The sequence below is a fragment of the Stomoxys calcitrans genome, chromosome 5 (assembly GCF_963082655.1).
Source record: "Stomoxys calcitrans chromosome 5, idStoCalc2.1, whole genome shotgun sequence".
Classification (NCBI taxonomy): domain Eukaryota; kingdom Metazoa; phylum Arthropoda; class Insecta; order Diptera; family Muscidae; genus Stomoxys; species Stomoxys calcitrans.
Window position 1 is genome coordinate 155,104,561 of NC_081556.1, and position 17,821 is coordinate 155,122,381.

Consider the following 17,821-nt stretch of genomic DNA (forward strand, 5'->3'; position numbering starts at 1 on the left):
TTCAAAAAATAGTATAGCAAAATATAGCAAAAAAATCATTTAAAATTCAGCAAAAGTGTGTTGTTGCTAGAAGCATTTGACTGGTTTCCCGTATCGCGATTTCATTTTCGCCCAAGAAAAATCATCAGCGCAACAATATCCTGCAATGGAATCTCAATAAGATTTAAAGACAAAAAAAAAAAAAAAGAAAGCGTAAACAGACAAACCAAACGAAAGGCACGTCGCATGTGGTGTAGGTCATTGCCTATTCACAAAAACAGCACTGGTAGTATCAACCGTTGGGCGATCGCCGTGCGAAGAATAAGAGTTTTGAAAAGATGTTTGTTGCTATTAGCATCGTTGGATAAGTTGCATTTGAATAAGAGAAGTAAGATTTGACTTGTTTTCTATTGCGCTTATGAATCAAGTCGTCTTAAAGAGCCCTGTTCATATTCAGATGTGTGCTTTACAAATTACTCTAGTTGGAATGGTTGTAAAGCTCCATGATCCATTTGACATCTCTCCCTAAAGATTTTCTTGGTCGAAACTGAAATCGCGATACGGGAAACCCGTCAAATGCTCTTAGCAACAACAAACTTTTGCTGATTTTTAAATGTTATTTTGCTATACTATTCTTTGAATAGAAAGCATTAAACAATGGTCCAAAGCCGAACAATATCCTGCAATGGAATCTCTCAATAAAATTTTAAGACCAACAAAAGAAAGCGTAAACAGACATACAAAATTTTGCTAAAAACTTTGTTTCCATTCCATTTCTATTGAAAATTTTGTTTTTATTGAAATATGTATATGGACATTTTTTTTTAATTTTATTTCTACAGAAAATGCTGTCAAAATTTTATTTCTACAGAAAATTTTGTCTTAACTTTATTTTATGGAAGATTTTGCAAAAATTTATTCCAAATGCAAATTTGCTCATGAACATTCTATTAAGGAATAAGGGTATATCACATATCAATGATTGCTGTCCGATTCAAGTTTAAGCTCAATGATAAGGGGCCTTTTTTAATAGCCGAGTCCGAAAGGCGTGAAGCAGAGCGACTCCTCTTTGGGAAGAAGTTTTTACAGGACTACCATACCAAATGATACAGTACCTCACAAATTTCGCATGCATTAGGAGGGGCTAACCACCGCGGACATGCTAACTTTAGCGCTACGGTGGCATTTAAGCAACATTTCGAGCGGCTAACCTCAATCGTTTGAAAATTATGTAAGTGCTTTTGGGCAGATAGAAAAACGTATAGAATTGGCAAAAACCGATTCTTATTTCATGTTTTATGAATGTTTCTTATTAATCATTGCCTTGATCGCTTGGCTTTATTTTAAATTAATTTATATTGAAATATTTATTCTGCGAAAAAATCACATAAAAATTCAAATACTCCTACACACCTTTTGTTTACATTTCCATATAATCATCTATTGCCTTAGGTACTAGATTTGCATAATCTCCAACATTCTTTGTTCGAGCAAACAACAAAGAAAGTTTGTTGCACTACCACCACCTAATCGTTTGGCGAATGAATGAACTTTGCATCATTAGCCGAATGAATAAAATCCCCAAATGAACACTCGGTGTACTCGTATAGACGACGATTTTCTTTTTTTGTTTTGTTTTGCAAAAGGCAAAGCCAAAACGCTGGTTTACTTCTGGTTTAAAAAAAAAGCAAAACAATCTTCTACAGCCCCTTTGCTGCTGTGTCAGTCAGCCAGATTACATGGAAATGTTTAAGAATTTAAGCACACCTGGATGAACGCTCTGGGTAGTGAGTTGAGAATGCAAGCATGAGGAGAAATTATGACAAGGGGGTTTTACACGAAGGTCCATACACATGGGGTTTTGGGATGCTGCTGAGTAAATGAAGTGTCAATGTGGTTAATTTGTACGAGTGTGAGAGGCAAGTTTCAAAATGAGAGACTTGGGGAGAGGTTTTTGGCACTAACACTGAAACAAGAAGACATTTATCTTATGTTTTTAACATCAGCTTGATAAAACAGGTAAAAGAGAGTTGTAGATAAAGAGAGCCCACAACAACAGCAAGTGAGGAAAAGCAAAGCAAGATGTATATTATAATCAATACACAAGGAAAAATGCAATCTGATTCATAGGTATGGGTGTAAAAAATATTTTTAAACAAAATTATTTTTGAATATATTGCCAATATTAAAATTTGTTTAGTTGATGCAAAATGTTCAACTATTTATCTGAGAGTTTTATTATCTTCTCTTTTTCTTTACTCTCTTGCCTATAACTGTTACCACCACCAGGACAATTTTTCAAATACAATAAATCTCGATTTGTTTATTTCTTGTAAACCGGTTTCAGAAATCATAAAATCTTTTCAATTTCTTGGTAAAAATAAAACCAACACACAAACCACTCTCTCACTCTCATAGCAGCAACAACAAAAAACTTAAAAAAAACAATCTTACTGTTGTTATTTATTTGTTTTTGTACCATTATTAGTTTTTTTGCCATAAAACTTCTACCCGTGCACGCCAATCCACCACACACATACCATGAGATGCAGATAGTGACCGAGTAACGAATATGATACGATTAGCAGCACTCTCTGCATTAGTGGTGTCATATCTTGTGTGAGTTACCTAGACTCGTTAGGTTACTTTATGACTGTGGTTAGGGTAATATTTATGCATTTGCTGGGGGTTTTCCGCAAAACAAAAAAATATATGTGGTGCTCCTCTCCATCGTTACTTGCACTCAAATTCGATGGCCAAATTCTTGGTTTGGGTACTATATTAGCACAAACAACATTTCCGTTTAATTGGTGCACTTATCTCCGACATCAGGCGTTTTTGAAATCTTGGCTTAAGGGGAGGGCCCCATTTCCCTTTCATATGTCAAACCAATAAGGAAAGGCAAAAGTCGGGCGGTGCCGAATTTATAATATCCTACACCTACCCTTTAGGTAGAAAGTGGGAGCTATGCAAATATGTTCAAACTGTAATAACTACGGTTCACAAACGACAACATTATTGCAAATTACCAAAAATGTGATAATGTGGCATTCGTCCAGAAAATTTTGGCAGGATTGGTCAAAAAATGCTCTTACAGTGGTTTTAGAAGTTAAAATCGGGCGATATACATATATAACAGGTATATCTAAATCTGAACCAATTTCTATGAAATTCACCTGTAATGTCGAGAGTCATAAGAAAATTCTTCCTGCCACAGTTTGAGAAAATCGGTTAACATATGACCATTTTATTGCAGTATAACTGCAAATGGGACGAACATATATATGGGAGCTATATCCAAATCTGAACCGATTTCTATGAAATTCCCTTTAATGTCGAGAGTCATAAGAAAATTCTTCCTGCCAAATGGGTTAACAAGTGACCATTTTATTGCAGTATTACTGCAAATCGGACGAACATATATATGGAAGCTATATCCAAATATAAATCGATTTTTTCCAATTTCAATAGGCTTCGTCTCTAGGCCGAAAGATATGCCCATACCAAATTTGAAGACAATCGGATGAAAATTGCGACCTGTAGTTTGTACACAAATTGACATGGACAGACGGACATAGCTAAATCGAATCAGAAAGTGATTCTGAGTCGATCGGTATACTTATCAATTGGTCTATCTCTCTTCCTTTTGGGTGTTGCAAACTAATTCACTAAGTCATAATAACCTGTACCATAGTAGTGGTGTAGGGTATACAAATTGTGTAACCTGTGGTTTCTTCCACCACAACATACTGTAGATATATAAGGAAAAATTAATGAAGCTATTTATAAGTCTTAACTAATATTTTATAAAATTCTACAACAATTATATTTACAATTAACCGGATAACCATTACCTCATAGTTTAACAACACTTTGCTCAAACCACTCACTAAATTTTCTCTCCTGTAACTGAGATTTGTTTTTATCTCTTTCTATCTCTCATTCTCTCATTTATATCCCACACACACAAAACTCTGAGTTTGCAACACTCGAGGCTTAATGCATAGCAACATTTCTTACCACTGAGATTTGTTGTACAAGGCGACAAACGAAAGCCTTTGGTTGGACACAAATAGCGGCGGCAATAGCGTCGTTGAATATGTGCTTTCAGCGTAATTACGAATTACGAGTATTGTAAATTGTTAAACAATTATCGGTAAAGGGCAACAAAACAGACAGTCGACGCCGAGTGTACGTAGTACGTACACAAGAAAGACACTTCTCCTCTTTGTCATGGTTTTGTCGCGTTTTCGTAACAACCTCGAACAGTCATTTCGTTCGTCTGTAACATGTTTATGCATAAATGTGGGTATTTACATATGTCGCCATGTCCAATGCACGAATGTATTACATACATATTGGTAGATGGATAAATGTAAATGGATACATATGTTTGTATGCTTGTACGTATGTCGCCGTTGTATTCTGTAAATCTTGCGATCAGTGTTACCGCAGGCAAAAACTTTATTAGAGATCAAAAGTTTCTTCGCAATTTATCGCATAAAAAGCTTTTGTTGAAAAACGCGTGTAACTTTTTGTACATGAATAGATGTTAACTCGTCTATGGCCAAAATTTCTTATAATAGAACACTACGTACAAAATTTCAGCCAAATCGGGCTATAATTGTGCCTTTTAAAGGCTCATGATATTAAATCGGGAGATCGGTTTATATGGGTGCTATTTCGCATAACAATTGCGGATTCTAGGGGCTCGAGATGTGAAATTGGGAGATCAGTTTGTATGGGAGCTATGTCAGGTTATACACCGATTTCGACCATACTTTCGATTTAACTTAAGATCAAGGATGAACCATTAGGGCCAGTACCAGGTTCGTGTTTTACAGTTGAAAACATATATTTTTCTCGATTACTTTTTTGAAATACTGCAAATAATGCAATGAATAACACAATACTCTTACTAAAAATTTTCAATAAATAAAGATGAGGGAAGGTCCTACTGAATGGAATCTACAAGTTTTTTGGTCCAAAATCTATTGTCTAAAAAACTAATCGCGAGAAATATTGATTTTCGTCGCGCAAAGCGAGGATTGTACCAACTTTAAGAATTTCTTGATATTACAACTTATTTGCTCCCTGCATTATCTTGATTTTCGCTTTGATTATAAGTACCCCTAAACCCTGTTTACACTGCTCTTTAAATGCGGTTTTAGTAACTCGATCATCTGTTGTCCCTTTATAAAATTAGCTGACGAAAGCCTTAAATTCGGATTTATTGAGCAGTGTAAACGGGGTTCTAAATAAGTCCAGCATTTACTAATCCAATTGTTCTCAAAACGGCAACACTGCTCTGGTTGGTAAAATGTCGCCACTTTTTTGAGATGCTCATCAACTCTTAAAGCGACGACGACAACAAAGTGTATGTATGTAAGTATGTGATGTCTTGCTGTGTTTGTTTGGACATTAAATTAGAGACAGTTAAGCGAAGCTGCAACAACAATAACAACCACATAAAAAAAAACTTGGCTAAAATAAAGATGATTGCTGATTTTTTTTTCTATTTTGATTTTGACTTTTTATTTTCAGATTTGATGGAATAGCTGAAAAAGAAGAGGACAAATATCGAAACGTCAAGCAAACGCCAAGTCAAACTGCCAAAAGCCGCTATCCATCGATCGATCTCATTCGATTGATTGTTCATGCATTCGTTGTCTACGCTGCTGCTGTTGCTGCTACGCCATGAAGAGTAGTCTTCGACAAACAAAACATTGCCGTCGATCGTCGCGTAACGATCGATGATTAACAATTTGTTTGTTTGTCTGTTTGTTAATTATGTAGTTTTCCTTGAGCTATTTTGAGTTTATAATGCAAAAAGATCACAGATAAAATTAATAAATTCGAAAAAAGATGATTAATTTCCAAACTTTTTTCTGTTAATTTTTCTAAAGTCTCAAACATGTGGCAACTTATGTTTTAGTTAAGAGATAGAATAATTGTGAGAAAGAACATTCGACCATTGAAAGAGATCAATCAAATCAAAGCCAATGTTATTCCTTTTTCTTTTGTTTGCTTATTTTACCTGAGTTGACTATTGTCAGCTGAAAGGGTATTTGAGATTTTCTTATGGGTTTTGCAAGACATAATGTATTTTACATTTGACTTATTGGGTCTTTTCTTAAGGCTATGCCTGACAGTTTGGACTTATTACTTTGACACTTCATAGTTCAGTTGAGAGAACTATTAAGTGTTTGCATCGTCAATGTGCTTCGTGGTTGAAAGACGTGACATACATTTGTTATAAATATGTATTTTTTAAACAAAATTAAATAATCACAGACCTTATAAGGCAATTTGATTTTATTTTCACTTTTTTTAGTAAATTATATCAACAATGTATTTACAATATTTTTCTTTAAAATATAATTTTTTTCAAATTTTTCCTAGAGAAATTTTGTCGGAAAAAAATTTCTGTAACAATTGATTTTATCAAAAATTTTTTCTCTAATTAAATTTTCTTTAAATTAAAAAATTTCATAAAAATTTTTATAGAAAAAAATGTCAACATTTAGAAAATTTTGTGACAATTATAAAAATAACAAAAACAAAACAAGTAAAAAGTCGTTAAGTTCGGCCGGACCAAACTTTGGATTCCCACCACTTCGGGTATATATGCAAACGACCTTTCGGTGAAAAATGCATACCATATGCCCCATAGCAACTATATCGAAATAGGTTCCGATTGGGACCAAATACTTATAAGTACAAATCATTGTTCAATTGTGTATAACAAAAGTCTAACATAAGTCACTGTGTTAAATTTCAGTGAAATCGGATTATTAATGCGCCTTTTATGGGGCAAAAACTTTAAATCGAGACATCGGTCTTTATGGCAGTTATATCCAAATCTGAACCGATTTGGGCCAAGTTTCAGAAAAATGGCGAAGAGCCTAACCCAACTTACTGTCCCAAATTTCGGCGAAAACGGACAATTAATGCGCCTTTTAGGGCCCAAAACCTAAAATCAAGAGATCGGTCTATGAGGCATCTATATCCAAATCTGGATCGATTTGAGCCAAATTGCAGAAATATGTCGAGGGGCTTAACTTAATTCACTGTCCCAAATTTCAGCGACATCGGACAATAAATGCGCCTTTTATGGGCCCAAAACCTTAAATCGAGAGATCGGTCTATATGGCAGCTATATCGAAATCTGGACCGATCTAGACCAAATTGAAGATGGATGTCGAAGAGACCAACACAACTTACTGTCCCAAATTTTGGCAAAATCGGACAATAAATGCGACTTTTATGGGCGCAAAACCATAAATCGGTTGATCGGTCTATATGGCAGCTATATCCAAATCTAGACCGATCTAGGCCAAATTGAAGAAAGATGTCGAAGGACCTAATACAACCCACTGTCCCAAATTTCAGCACAATCGCATAATAAATGTGGCTTTTATGGGCCTAAGACCCTAAATCGGCGGATCGGTCTATATGACAGCTATATCCAAATCTGGACCGATCTAGGCCAAATTGAAGAAATATATTAAAGGGTCTAACACAACTCACTGTCCCAAATTTCAGCAAAATCGGATAATAAATGTGGCTTTTGTGGGCCTAAGACTCTAAATCGGCGGATCGGTCTATATGGGGCTATATCAAGATATATTTCGATACAGCCCATCTTCGAACTTAGCCTACAAATGGACAAAAAAAGAATCTGTGCACAGTTTCAGCTCAATGTCACCATTTTTAAAGTCTGTAGCGTGATTTCAACAGACAGACGGACAGACTGAGGGACATGGTTAGATCGTCTTAGATTTTTACGACGATCAAGAATATATATACTTTATAGGGTCGGAAATGGATATTTAGATGTGTTGCAAAAGGAATGACAAAATGAATATGCCCCCATCCTTCGGTGGTGGGTATAATTTACTGAAAATTTCAAAAATTTTTTTAATTGGATCAATGAAAATGTTAATGAAAATATTTTCAATATTTTTTTTAAATTGAATATGCTATGCAATAAGCATATATTCAGAAAAAAAAAATCCGTTAAAAAGTAGAATTTTCATACCATGAATTGTAACCAGAGAATGAGAAACTGGCTCTAAAACGATCAAGCTACGATGATAAGTCTGTCCGCCCTTCAGTCTGTTGAAATCGCGCTACAGAAGATAATGAGCTGAAGCCGTGCACAGACTATTTTTATGTTCATAGTCAGGTTAATTTCGAAGATGGGCAATATCGGACTATATCTTGATATAGCCGCCAAAGCCCGTAAAATCCACATTTACTACTCAATATTTGGCACAGAGTGCCCAATATGGTCTAGAGCGGGCTATATTTGGATATTGTTGCCATATATACCGATTAAAGATATTGGGGCCATAAAATGCTAATTTGTTACCGAATTTCGCTGAAATTTGGCACAAAGACATTCGTAGCTAATATGGTTCAGATCGGTTTATGATTGCATATAACTGCCATATTTACCTATCTCCGATTTTAAGTAATTTTATCCGTAATTTGACGAAATGTGGTTAATATATAGCCGAGGTGGTGGGTATCTCAAAGCCGGCCTGACCGAACTTAATGCCTTTTTACTTGTTTGACCTGATACAGTTCCCATATAAATTGTTTTTATACCCTCCACGATAGGATGGGGGTATACTAATTTCATCATTCTGTTTGTAACACCTCGAAATATGCGCTTCACACCCCATAAAGTATATATATTCTTGATCGTCATGTCATTTTTAATCGATCTAGCCATGTCCGTCAGTCTGTCTGTCGAAAGCACTCTAACTTTCGCAAGAGTAAAACTAGCTGCTTGAAATTTCGCACAAATACTTTTTATTAGTGTAGGTCGGTTGGGAATGTAAATGGGCCAAATCAGTCCATATTTTGATATAGCTGCCATATAAACCGATCTGGGATCTTGACTTCTTGAGCCTCTAGCGGACGCAATTCTCATCCGATTTGGCAGAAATATTGTACAACGGTTTCTCTCATGACCTTCAACATACGTGTCTAATATGGTCTGAATCGATCAATAGCTTGATACATCTGCCATATAAACCTATCTCCCGATTTAGCTTCTTGAGCCCCTACAAGGCGCAATTCTTATCTGAATGAACTGAAATATTACACAATGACTTCTACCATGTTCAGCATTCATTTATGGTCCGAATCGGACTATAACTTGATATAGCTCCATTAGCATAACAGTTCTTATTCAATATTTTTTGTTTGTCTAAAAAGAGATACCGCCCATAGAACTCGACAAATGCGATCCATGGTGGAGGGTATATAAGATTCGGCCCGGCCGAACTAAGCACGCTCTTACTTGTTTTTTTTATTTTTCTTAACCATTCTGATGGAAGTCGGTCAATAACCCGATACAGGTTCCATAAAAACCAATCACATGATTCGACTTCAACTATCCCTTATAGTCTTAATTCGAATTTGATTTGGATGAGATTTCGGTATTATGTGTTTCGACATGATATCGATATGCAAATTGGTCTATGAACATTCCATTAAGGAACAGAGGCAAACTTCTCCCATATCATTGAGTTCTGTCTAATTCAATTTCAAGCTCAATGATAGGGGTTTCCTTTTTATAGATGAGACCGTACGGCGTTCCGCAGTGCAACACCTCTTTATGGAGAAGTTTTTGCATGGCTGACATACCAAATAGCACCTCTTAAATACCGCCAGCATTAGGAGAGGATAACCACCCCTGAAAATTTTGTTCTAAGTTTCTCTCCTTGATTCAATCCCAAGAGTTTAGCATCATAGGCGGACATGCTAAACTCTGCGCTACGGTGGCCTCTATTTATCCAAAGTCGGGTTTTCGTAGAAATTAGGCAGACATTTTATACTCATTGAACATTTCTTCAAAATGAAATTTTTGTCAAAAATGTTAATTTTATAGCCAATTAAAAAAACAATTGTTTTAAATTTATATATTGCGCTGCAACTTAATTAAAAAAAGGAGACCACCATAGCGCAGAGGTTGCATGTCCGCCTATGACGCTGAACGTTTGGGTTCGAATCCTGGAGAGGCCCCTTATCATTGAGCTTAAACATGAATCGGTCTGCACTCATTGATATTTGAGAAGTTAGCCCCTGCTCCTTAGTGGAATGTTCATGGGCAAAATTTGCATTTTTAGTTTAAAAAAACATAAAGTTATGAATTACACAAAAAAATTTTATTATCCTAAGAATAAAGCTTTTGTTAAATCAAAAAATTTGTCACTATTTTATTTAAATGTGAGCTTTGTTTTGTTTAATGTTTTTAAAATACAATATAAGAGTTTTTTGAAAATAAAGGCGTCTTTCCAGAACATGTTTGGCGTCATCGTTGAGCAGGGCATATGACAATCGTCTCGTTCCTTTTTTAATCAATTTTAGATAGATGCTGACTTTGTGTTGGATATGACCAAGCACCTGGGTCAAGAGTTTTTTGTTTTACACACTAAGCAAAATTACCAAAATAACCAATCAACAAGCTGAAATAAGTGTCCAACAGGCAGACAGACGGAAAGACAATCTCAGATGAAGAAAAGAAAAAAAAAAACCAGCAAAGAATAAATTCCACAAACTCATGTATCCCTCTATTATATTTCATGTTTAACACTTGTTAAGCCAGAACAATGCCCTTAACAATAATCTTTTGTTAGGCAATGGTTAAGGTTTCGATTATAGGTATCTGGAAACTGTTTTCCATGGTCAGCTTTGCTTAATATTGCTGTTGTAGTTGTTGCTGGTGTTAAGTGTTGTTGTATTGTTCACTACTTCACCCTCATCGTCATCATCAAGCACCTTTTGTTTAAGAAAACCATCGAAAATTAAAAGGTTGATCGGCCCCCTTTTTTCTTGGTGTAAACTATAAGAAGAAGAAAGAAACATTAAACGTCTCGGTATTAAAAAAAAGAAAGGCGTCATCCTAACTTTGTGACCAACATCAACTCTTGAAAACATCAAGAGCCAGCCAAACCGTTCATGGCTTTTCCCTGTTGCCCAGCTCTTGGCCTGTGCGTTATGTCCCCACCTCTACTGTCAAAGAAAATTTTAAGTGTTAACATTTTTGTTCGTTTGTTTGAAAAATGATTTTCAAAATCGTTTTATTTGATGTTTATCAAATTTAAAAATGATTTCTGTATATAAAATGGAAAGAACCACATAGAGAGCATATTGCTGGCTTTACATAAAAATCGTTTCGCCTAATTATAAGTTGTGGGCTCTTAAACTTCTTTTTCGGGGGGTTTTAATAATCCAAACAGGTTTATTATGCGGTCAAAAACTTAAATCTACACCGCCATCGATGATTTGTTATGAGCCTGCAGCAAATATTCAAATCATTTATTATGACCTGGCTTTAGCTGAAACTTTCCGCAGCCTTAGCGCCTTCAGGCCCAATGGCGTCGTCCATAGACGTTTTGCAAGAAAACTTCCTCCCTTTTTAAGGATTATCAGTGGGATTTTTTCTGTGGAAAAATTATTTTGGCCTTCCTTTCGACTGACCACTTAAGAATGTTTACTCGGGTTGTAGGAAAAATTACCTCATGACCATAATTCCTTGTGTGGCAAACAATCGGTTAGTGATGCTGCCGAGGCTATGACTTTTTAGTATTTGCCGTTGTTGCCTTTGTGTAGCGACAACAATTATCGTTTAACAAACATGAAAATATTTCGCACAAAACTTAAGAAGACATACAGCATTGATGTTGGTGATGGCTATGCCGATTTGTTTTTTTTTTATACCCACCACCGTAGGATAGGGGATATATTCATTTAGTCATTCCGTTTGCAACACATCGAAATATCAATTTCCGACCATAAAAAGTATATATATTTCGGATCGTCGTAAAATTCTAAGACGATTCTAAGACGATGTCCGTGTGTCTGTCCTTCCGTCTGTTGTAATCAACCTAGAGCCTGCAAAAATTTATATATTGAGCTGAAATTTTGCACGGATACGTCTTTTTGATGCCGACCATATTTGGATATAGCTGCTATGTATACCGATCTTCCGATAAAGGAGCCAATGCACATAAATGCTTTATTTTTTATCCGATTTCACTGAAATTTGAAAAAGTGAGTAGTTTAAGGCTTTCCGACATCTGATCTAAATTTGGTTCTGATCGGACTTTATTTAGATATAGCTGCTTTATAGACCGATCTTTCGATAAAGGGTCTGAAGCCCATAAAAGCTTTAATTATTACCCGATTTCGCTGAAATTTAAAACAGTGGATTATTTTAAGCCTCCCGACATTTGACCTTAATATGGTTCAGATTGGACTATATTTAGATATAGCTGCCATATAGACCGATCTTCCGATAAAGGGTCTGAAGACCATAAAACCTTTATTTTTTATCCGATTTCGCTGAAATTCGGAACAGTGCGCAGTTTTAAGCCTCCAAACATTGGATCAAAATATGGTTTAGATCGGACTTTATTTAGATATAGCTGCCATGTAGACCGATCTGCCGATAAGTGGATTGAAGGCCATAAAAGCTTTATTTATTACACGATTTCACTGAAATTTGAAGCAGTGAGTTTTTCTGAACCTCCCGATATCCGACCTTAATATGGATATATTTGCCAAAAAGACCAATATTTTGTTCTTCAAAATTGAATAGTGTCATATATATTAGACCACTTAATGTCCGTGCCGAATTTGGATGCTTAAGTTATCCAATTTTCACCGGATTGTGACGAAAGGGGGTTTACATATATACCCGAGGTGGTGGGTATCCAAAGTTCGGTCCGGCTGAACTTAATGCCTTTTTACTTGTTTTTCTTAGTTTTTGATTTTTTTCTTCAGCCTTCCCGACTTGCTGGCATTTTTCGTCAGGAACAAAAGAACACGAAAAACATGGACTTAAACCACGGCCGACTGGACGGACAGACAGTAGATAAGGCAGCGACAGAGGACCCAATAGCGATGTTTAACATGAATTTCATGTATGTCACTCAGTATTCACACCATACACTGAGAAATTTTTTCTAAAGACAAAATTTTAATGAAATTTTCTGTATGGACAAAATTTCAATAAAATTTCTGCCCTAAGAGCGTTTTATTTTTAATTTTTTATGTAAATTGAGGTTCTATTGCAGGTTTTTAAATTCTATCAAGATAATCAAAATTTTAAAAAAAATTCCGTAAGAGAAAATTTCAACGATAATTTATCCAAATGCAAAATTTCAATAAAAATTTATCTAAAGATAAAAAAGATATCTAAAGTTAAAGATAAAAAAATGTCTGCTACGATAGGAAATATGCGGTTCTGCATTGAAACATTTTATTTTATTTTTTTTATACTATTTGGTTATTATACCCTACACGACTACTGTGGTACAGGGTGTTATAAGTTTGTGCATTTGTTTGCCACGCTAGAAGGTATAAAAGTTTCGGCCCGGCCAATCTGAGCACGCTTTAAATTGTTTTTCTTCATTGTAAAGACCAATCAATGCATTTTTTCTAAGTTAAGTTGAACTTTTCTAAGTTAAGTTCAATAAAAAATTCCTTAAAGAAAAAATTCTAATGGAATTTTCTTTAAACTCCAAATTTCAACTAAATTTTCTCTGAACTGAATGTTCAATAAAATGTTCTCTAAAGACAAAATTTCGATGAAAGACAAAATCTCAATCAAAAACAAAACTACAATTAAATTTTCTCCAAAGACAAAAATTTTTGTCAAATTTCGTTGATAGGGAAGTTTTCAATAAAAATTTATGAACATTTTTTTCTAAAAAAAATTTTAATGAAATTTTTTCTTAATAAAGTTTTATAATTGAAACTTTCTCTATAGACAAAATTATCAAAATTTCAAGTTAAATGTTTCTAATCACACATTACTAAATATTAATTATTTCCTTCACCAACCTTTTCTATACATAATTCTCTCAGTGCACTACAAATATGCCACAGATAAAACTTGCTGAAACTTATGTTTCTGGCTTTCAACATTCTGTGAACTTGGCCGAGTAAGAAGGCTTATATATTGAGAGGGAATAAACCTTCGACTTAATCTTGGTGTAAAAAGAAACCGAAGACGACAACCACAGCATGAGGCCTATAAACCAGGCATCTCTTCCAAGACAGCATAGCCCATAGCCATAGCCAGACAGACAGCCACACACAAATCGCATACAGCTCAGCTACAGTAACTAAGTACGAATTAAAAGTTGAGAGCAACATCATTGGCAACATTGCCAATGCAACAGCATTCCAGCGGTAAATCAAGAAGCTTACTAAGGATTCCTTTACACAACCGCAGCAACATACCCTAGAAGAAGAGAAACGCTTTTTTCTTTCTTTCCTTAGCCAGCCAGCCACCAGAGAGATGCCAAGCTTGCGATAAGGCAAAGCCCAACTTTTGTGCTGGCTGGACAACGACTAACATTTCAACGTTTATGGTATTCCTAAAGGGCCTGGGATGTCTTGTTAAATGATGACCACCGCACCGCCGAAATCGACCAAAAACAAAAAAAAAAAAACATCAGCAAAAATCCCAAGTCGTGCTTGGTGGGACCAAGCGAATGCGAAACAATTGTTTAAGCGGCTAAAACATGAGATCGTACAAAAACATCAAGAAAATCGTGCTAATTTGTTAGTGTGACTGAAGAGTTTTTGTTGTTGCTTGGGGATTTGTAGCTGCTGCTGCTGATGCTTTCTTACTTTAAGCCAAAATGTAATTAATGATGATGATCGAAAGTCTTCAGAGGCAAGGCTGCTGCTACTCACAAAAAAGGATTCAAATATTTTATCACAAAAAAAAGAACATCACGACAAAAGCCACCATAAACCGCGGCGGGATATTTTTATATGAAAAATAAAAATTCCAACTAACAACCTTGAAGCATCTTGGCGGTAATCACGACTTGCCAAAGTCTTAGGAAAAAAATCCAGAAACTTATTATAAATAGCTGGACTCTCTGATGAAACTTTCAGAAAAAAATAGAGGCCCTCACAAGACTTATGATGAAGAAACAGCCAGAGGGTACCAATGGGTTGCAACAGGGGCCTTGGCTTATGGTTATAAGGAGCAGTTAATGATCAATGGCGCTATTCGAAGAAGAAAACAAAATGAACTTAAATCTTGGGCTCAATTTATGTACTTCAAAGATTGAGGATTAAATTCACAATTTACCCTGCCATTAAAACAGCAGCAAGCAAAATCAGCTTCTTATGCCAAACAAGGCTGGATGGCTAAGTGACTGGCTATCTGGCTATATGTCTATTTGTCTGTCTTTCTGTCACAGCCAGCCAGCCAACAACATTAAATAGGGGATAGAGAGAGAATTGAACCAAAACGTCCGTCAAACCTCCATCACTTTGATGGCCAAACATCAATAACTGTCCCTACATAAGGACAGTGCAGCCATAAAAACCAGAAGAACAACAACAACTTTATCATACTTTTACACCATTGCCCCTTGGCCCAATACACATGCACGCCTGATCTCATACACATGCAAACAAAACTACAGACTTTTTGACTCTCTTATAGAACCCGACCACGTTTATCGTGCTGCAATCTTTATGTAAACCATCTATAAAACAACAACAACAACACCAACAGCATCTCCAGCATCTTTATGCCACGAGCACACACCATGTAAGCACTTAAGTGGTAAATGAAGAAGAAGCGAAGATGAAGAAGAAGCAGCACACTAACAACAAACCGAAAAGTAGTAAAAATGACGACAACGAAGTCCAACGACATATCCAACATATCGACAGAGACGATCACTGCATGACGACGATGATGACGACGAAGATGATGATGACGATATTTAAGATGACGACGACCCCAAAGACGATGCACGATCATAATGACAATGTTGCGCCAACACCATTCTCCGATACATACTCGTACATGAAAGTACAGTGTGGGGTCTTTGCATATAAATAAATTAATAAAAATTACTCTAAAGAAAAAAATTTCCCTCTGAGGAAAAAAAATTATTCTACATAGAAAAAATGTCAATGAAGTTACTTGAAGAAAAAACATTCATGACATTTTTTGAGGAGAAAATTGGCTTGTCGAATGTCGGGAATTTTTTATATCGAAACAAATAAACAAAAAATGTTCTTAAAATTCTTAGCAGCGAGATTTCTGGAAACCACTTAAGTGTCTCCGTGCATTTATTTGATGGTTTCTATATAAAAAAATATTTATAGCGATGTCCTAATATTTTATGCCATGGTCGTAAAATATTAAGAAAATGATTTTTTTTTTCTATGAAAAGGTGGTACAAAAAACATTTTTTTTTAACTTTTCTTCAAAAATTGAAAATTTTAATTAGCTTTTTAAAAAAATTTGTTTCTAAATTTTAAAAAATTACTACCGGACATCATCATCAAAACCGGACAAGGGAATCGAGGGTCAGGCGTTAATCGGTTCATAAAGTAAATTTTTCGAAGACAACATTTCAAAGAAATCTTCCTTAAGAGAAAAATTTTAATGCGATTTGCTCTAAAGGCAAAATCGGATGAAAATTTTTGTGAAGAAAATTTCAATGAAATTTGGTTTGGCCTTGAGACAAAATTTTAAATTAATTTTCTCGAGTTTTTGAAAAATTTTCTTCTTTAGACAAAATTACAATAACAATTTCTCAATGAAATATTTTAAACACAATTTTAATGAATTTTAGTTCTAAAATTTTTTATAAGTAATTTCTATTTTTTACACTTAATGGTTAATTTATTTTAATTTAATTAATTTTTTATTTATTATCTTTCCAGGTAAGAACATGTTTCAAGATCATTACAGAACCTGCTGTAAAAGGTGATTAATATGGGTGATATACTTATTATCTTATAATGGCACTATTGTTCTGTTCTCGATACACAGTAAATCTCTCTGTATTTCTTAAATGATTGCGAAAGATATTATCAAAGTAGAATAAAAGAATAAAGTGGGCTACTATAAGGCTAGCAACGGCAACCATATGAATGAAATGATGATCCATCACTAACTGGAATGTTCAGGCCTTTCGATAAACTTAAAATCATTGCAAATATTTATAAGTTTCATCTTTTAAATCAAGCGTCTTTTAAAATATCTTTGCAAGACCTCTATTATGTACCTTTTGTAAAACAAGTAAAAGAGTGCTAAGTTCGGCCGGGCTCAATCTTATATACCCTCCACCATGGATCGTATTTGCCAAGTTATTTGTCCAATATCTCTTTAAAGGCAAACAAAAGATAATGGATATGAATTGCTATGGTATTGGAGCTATACCAAGTTATGAACCGATTGGGGCCATATTTGGTTTTGATGTTGTAAACCAAAATTTCAGCTTAATCGGATAATAATTGCGCCCTGAAGAGGCTCAAGAAGTATATTTGGGAGATTGGTTTATGTGGGAGCTATATACGTTTATGAACCGATTTAGACCATACTTTGTACAGTGATTGCAAATCATAACACAACACTTCATGCAAAATTTCAACCAAATCGGGCAATAATTGCGCCCTCCTCAAACACCTCATAAATCCAAATGGGATAAGAATTGTGCCCTCTAAAACTCGAGAAGTCAAGATCGAGGATCGGTTTACAAGGGAGCTTTATCAAAACTTAGACCGATATGACCCATTTACAATTCCAACCGTCTTATATTAGTAGGAAGTATTTGTGCAAAATTTCAAGTGCCTAGCTTTACTCCTTTGAAAGTTAGCGTGCTTTCGAAAGACATGGACATGGCTAAATCGACCCAGAATATCAAGACGATTTAGAATATGTATAATGTACTGGGTTTCAGATCAATATTTCGATGTGTTACAAACGGAATGACGAAATTAGTATACCCCATCCTATGGTGGAGGATATAATATAAAGTTGTAAGGTTAGAACTGA

General features: G+C 35.1%; 1 protein-coding gene and 1 long non-coding RNA gene across 2 annotated transcripts in view; both read left to right on the forward strand.

Moving 5' to 3' along the window:
* LOC106096102 (epidermal growth factor receptor) overlaps nt 1–17,821 on the forward strand; it is a 145,581-nt gene that overhangs the window by 69,450 nt on the left and 58,310 nt on the right. The window lies entirely within an intron of this gene.
* LOC106096104 (uncharacterized) lies at nt 4,181–5,860 on the forward strand. The gene is made up of 2 exons (XR_001222854.2): nt 4,181–4,284; nt 5,524–5,860. It is a non-coding gene; the product is annotated as an uncharacterized LOC106096104 (long non-coding RNA).